This window comes from Manihot esculenta, chromosome 15 (assembly GCF_001659605.2).
Source record: "Manihot esculenta cultivar AM560-2 chromosome 15, M.esculenta_v8, whole genome shotgun sequence".
NCBI lineage: Eukaryota > Viridiplantae > Streptophyta > Magnoliopsida > Malpighiales > Euphorbiaceae > Manihot > Manihot esculenta.
Window position 1 is genome coordinate 27,839,607 of NC_035175.2, and position 5,529 is coordinate 27,845,135.

The following is a 5,529-nucleotide window of genomic DNA, read 5'->3' on the forward strand; positions in this document are numbered from 1 at the left end:
AGGAAATGAATCCTAAAATATTTTCTGAACTATAATTTTCATCTGCTATAAGAAATTCTTATACTGGGCCTATTATCAGTTCCAAAGTAAACTGAGGCCATAAAAAACTTTACACAATAACCCACAGTTCCAATCAAATGTAATCTTGGAGGTTGCAACAGCTTTAGGCTTTAGAACATCACAAAAGAGACTAAAAAGAAAAAGGAAAAAAGAACATGTTGTGGAACCATTCACTCAATGAACTATAGGTTCCTTACTTCAAGCACGTCTAGGCAATAACATTCTATAAGAATTTCAACCTGATCAGCAAATGACTTATTTCCATGTTCACTAATGTGTTTAACCATTTGATTCCATCTCTTTCTGCATAGATTACCAGATCTATGCTCTAGAAGATTATCCTAGTCCACAACTTCCATATAATCACAAGGCGATAGTAATTTACATCAAGCCATTTACCTTCGGCTATTATAGAAGAAGTTAACTGGTCATACCATTTCATGCAGCACATAAGAGTAGCTTTGGTCCACAACTTCTCACTGATTGCAATCCAACTGATATTATCTCACAGCATTCCATGTTTGGATGATTTACTTTCCTCACAAACTTTCATACGCAAATCCATGTTCACTAAATCAAATAAAGTCTATTACTCCTCTTGGGACCATTTCCCCCTTCTCCTATTGGCAACTTTTATTCTATGCCATGTGTCCTTCGCATGAGCTTTATGTTTGCCAAGTGCTTCAGCCAAAGTTTTTCAATCAGAACTATGTTTCTCATGAAACTTATACATGAATTCATACTCCTCTAGGGTCGAAGAATGTTTTTCATCCCTTTCAAACAAGATATGGGCTTGATAATAGACACTCATCAAAGGCCACCAAGGTAAGGTTACCCCAATTTTCTTCCAACAATTTTTAAGTTCAAGGTACTTCTTTACGGTACTTCACCTAATTCATGAGCATCAATGTAGTTCAAAATAGCCTTTTTAACCATCTCATCTTCTTCATGTGAGAATCGCTTCCTTCACACCAATTCTTCTTTCTGAATAGTATAAGTGCTTGGACCATCAGATAAAGGGAAAACCTCCAACTCTTCATAAAAAACTTACCCTCTTAGATATCCCTTGTGGTGTAAAGTTTTCTGATGGACTGGTATGCTTGACACCTTTACTCACTTTCTGTTCTCTTTCACTACGTTTTCCTTCGTAACCATTTTCAACTGACTTGCTCTTCTTCTTCTTGACTTTCTTAATAGTACAGTCTTTTATTTTTTTTCCCTTCCTACCTTAATTTCAATAGAATATTCATTACCTTCATGTTCTCCCATCAGATTACTTTCATTACATAATTTCCCATCCATATGTTCCTGTGATGCAACTACCAAATCAACATTATGCTTTTTCTTCCTCTTCTTCCTTGGATGCTCAACATTTTGCATGATATTTCCATCCAACTCCTTATCATTTTCAACATCTTTTCGATCAATTTCATTAATTGTTACCCCAACATCACTAACATGCTTCTCTTTTTTCTGTTTCTTTCTCTTCTTTTCATCTTTTCTTCCATCATTAGGAACATAAGCACCTACCTTTTCATATTTACTTGAATCTATGTTACTTCCATCTTCCTCTATTGCATTACTTTCATAACCATGCATCCCAGCCATGACTTTTGGTAATTTAGCCTCTAAATCACCCTTATGTTGATGCTTCTTTTGCTTCCTTTCCTTCCTTGGAGACCCAACATAGTTTAGGATATTTTCATCCAAGTGATCCTTTCCATTTTCATTTTTATCCTTGCTTTTCTTCTCCTTGTCCTTCTTTTTTCTATAGTTTAGTACTCTTGACTCAAAATTGCTCTCTAAATCCATATTGTCATCCTTTTTGAAGCTCATCATCTCCCCTACTCTAATGTAGGACTCCTTCAAATCCTTTTTACTTTTATTAAATTCTCCACCAATATCACCCACCTTATCTTGCTTCCTAACTTTCTGAGATACTACATCAAATTCAACATTAATCTACTATGACTTCCTTGTCTTCTTCTTCCTGTTCTTCATTATCTCATGATTACTTTGATCTATGTTACCCTCCAAGCCAACAGCCTTGGTTTCAGTAGCACTTAGCTCAACATCATCACCATTGGCCTCATGCCTCTTAGACTTCTTTTTCTTATGCTCATTACTGAAAGTCAAACTTTTCCATGTATTAAAAAATGATAAATTTGCATAAGGAGTTACATCCTTTAAGGAATGGACTTGATTGTTCATTTTCTCTCCCTCGTGCCCTTTCCTTCCAATAATTTTAGTGCTCATGTAGACAAGAATTTCCTTCAAAACCCTTCACTGGTTATTGCCAATCCTTGACACCAATTTGAAAACAACACAAGGAGAAGTCAAATAACTAGTCATTTAATGTAAGCCCCTTTTTAAATTTTCTAATTATAAAACAAATTGGCTTAATATGTGCTAAAGCACCAAGTTACAAAATAGGGTTCCTCAAAGCAACTCCACAACCAATAGATGCAGTGCCTGAATAGACATTCCAATTAACCATCCAAAACCCCTTTTTCAATAATTTCATATCTCGACCTAGTGCACAAAAAAAAAAAAAAGGTTGTATCCAATATAACCCTAAATCCTAAGTTCTAAAACAACCTAACTAAAATCTTAACAAGACTATCTACAACCTAACCCACAACAAATGAAGAACCTCTTAAGTTGAGCCAACACAATTTGCGCCTCACAAAAGAAAGGGGGAAGAAAAAACTAAACAAAATTGCAAACAAACTTATCAATGCTAAAATACACAAATCAAGAGAAGCCCACTTAAGTAAAATTGATTAAAGCACACATCAGCCTAAATTGCATCAAAAACCAAAAATGCCATACTGTCATTGATACATTTTCTCATAGAAATAGTATACAGATCCCTAGAGACAAAACCCCAAAAAAAAAAGAGTTAAAAGACAACAACCTTTCTAATTAGCAACTGAAAAATTTTACCATAAGCCAACAACATAGGACCTAACATCTATAAAGAAGGTGGAAAGTTGGCACAAGTTTCCCTTATTAAAGACGGGGAATTGCAATAAGCTCTACCCCCCAACCGACTAATAGTTTTATCACTCGAGTTGGAAATTCAATTGAATTTTCAATGAGGTTTTTGGATTTATGGAATTGAGAGTATTGCTCAAGAATGTAGCTGTTGCATCAAACAGCCTGGATAGGAGCCCTTATATCGATGGAGTGCCTCAAAACATTAGTCATTAAAGAAAAAAAAAACAGTTTTTAGGCCTTATCTAATTGTTCAATGATATTACTATCAAACTTGGTAGAATATAAATTAGAGAGATTTACAATTTAGTCCCTGAGTATTGCCATTATTAACAAGTCAGTCCCTAAATTTTTAGAAACCTATTAAAACGTCCTTATCTTTTCTCTCCGTCAATGAAATAGTCCTTCTATCTATTTTTGCCGTTAAAAATATAGTAAAAGACCAAATTACCCCCCTCCTTTTCCTCCTCCTCCTCCTCCTCCTTCTTCTTCTTCTTCTTCTTCTTTTTCTTCTTCTTCTTTTTTGAGGAGCAGGAGGAGGGACTATTTCGTTGACGGAACGAAACGATAAGGACTTTTCATAGATGTGAGAAAAGATAGGGACTATTTCGTTGACGAAAAGAAACGATAAGGACTTTTAATATATGTGAGAATCCCCCCCTTCTTTTCCTCCTCCTCCTCCTCCTTCTTCTTCTTCTTCTTCTTCTTTTTTGAGGAGCAGGAGGAGGGACTATTTCGTTGACGGAAAGAAACGATAAGGACTTTTAATAGATGTGAGAAAAGATAGGGACTATTTCGTTGACGGAAAGAAACGATAAGGACTTTTAATATATGTGAGAACCCCCTTTATTTTTCTCCTCCTTCTTCTTCTTCTTCTTCTTCTTCTTCTTCTTCTTCTTCTTCTTCTTTTTTGAGGAGCAGGAGGAGGGACTATTTCGTTGACGGAAAGAAACGATACGGACTTTTAATTGATGTGAGAAAAGATAAGGACTTTTAATATATGTGAGAACCCCCCTTATTTTTCTCCTCCTTCTTCTTCTTCTTTTTCTTCTTCTTCTTCTTCTTCTTCTTCTTCTTCTTCTTCTTCTTCTTCTTCTTCTCTTCTTCTTCTTCTTCTTCTTTTTTGAGGAGCAAGAGGAGGGACGATTTCGTTGACGGAAAGAAACGATAAGGACTTTTAATAGATGTGAGAAAAGATAGGGACTATTTCATTGACGGAAAGAAACGATAAGGACTTTTAATATATGTGAGAACCCCCCCTCCTCCTCCTCCTCCTCCTCCTCCTCCTCCTTCTTCTTCTTCTTCTTTCGTTGACGGAAAGAAATGATAACGACTTTTAATATATGTGAGAACCCCCCCTTCTTTTCCTCCTCCTCCTCCTCCTTCTTCTTCTTCTTCTTCTTCTTTCGTTGACGGAAAGAAACGATAAGGACTTTTAATATATGTAAGAACCCCCCCCCCTCTTTTCTTCCTCCTCCTCCTCCTCCTCCTCTTCTCCTTCTTCTTCTTCTTCTTCTTCTTCTTCTTCTTCTTCTTCTTCTTCTTTGAGGAGCAGGAGGAGGGACTATTTCGTTGACGGAAAGATAGGGATTATTTCGTTGACGGAAAGATACGATAAGGACTTTTAATATATATGAGAAAAGATAGAGACTACTTCGTTGACGGAAAGAAACGATAAGGACGTTTTAATAGATATGAGAAAAGATAGGGACTATTTCGTTGACGAAAAGAAACGATAAGGACGTTTTAATAGATATGAGAAAAGATAAGGACATTTTAATAGATTTCTAAAAATATAGGGAGGGATGATTTCGTTGACGGAAAGAAACGATGAGGAGGGAATATTTTGTTGACGAAAAGAAACGATAAGGACGTTTTAATAGATATGAGAAAAGATAGGGACTATTTCATTGACGGAAAAAAAAAGATAAGGACGTTTTAATATATATGAAAAAAGATAAAAACGTTTTCATAGATTTTTAAAAATGTAGGGACTGACTTGTTAATAATAGCAATATCTAAGGACTAAATAAGGGGTTTTATTTGAGGATAAAATTAGATTTTAAAAATTTTCTCTCTTCTCCTTTATCTAATTTTAACGGAAAAGAGGACGGAAAGACTATTTCGTTGACGGAAAGAAAACATAAGAACGTTTTAATATGTTTCTAAAAATACAGGGACTGACTTATTAATAATGACAATACCCAGGAACTAAATTGTAAATCTTCCTATAAATTACAAAAAAATAACAAAAATAAAGTGAAATAACTTTCCATTTGGGCACTATAAGACACAAGAGGAGAAGAGGTTAAGAAATTTAGAATCCTATAATATGGATAAGAATAAGAGTTGTGAGATTCAAAGTAGAGTCGTCTTTCCTTTTCAAGAATATTTTTTTTTAGAACAAAAAACATGAGGGATGTGAAATTAAATTCTTCAAAGTATAAAAATTAAAAATATCTACATGTCATA

At 34.9% G+C, this 5,529-nt stretch overlaps 1 pseudogene; it reads right to left on the minus strand.

Annotated features, from left to right (window-relative positions):
* Positions 1-242: 242 nt before the first annotated feature.
* Positions 243-2,316, minus strand: LOC110600898 (annotated as a pseudogene).
* Between the last annotated feature and the right edge of the window lie 3,213 nt (positions 2,317-5,529).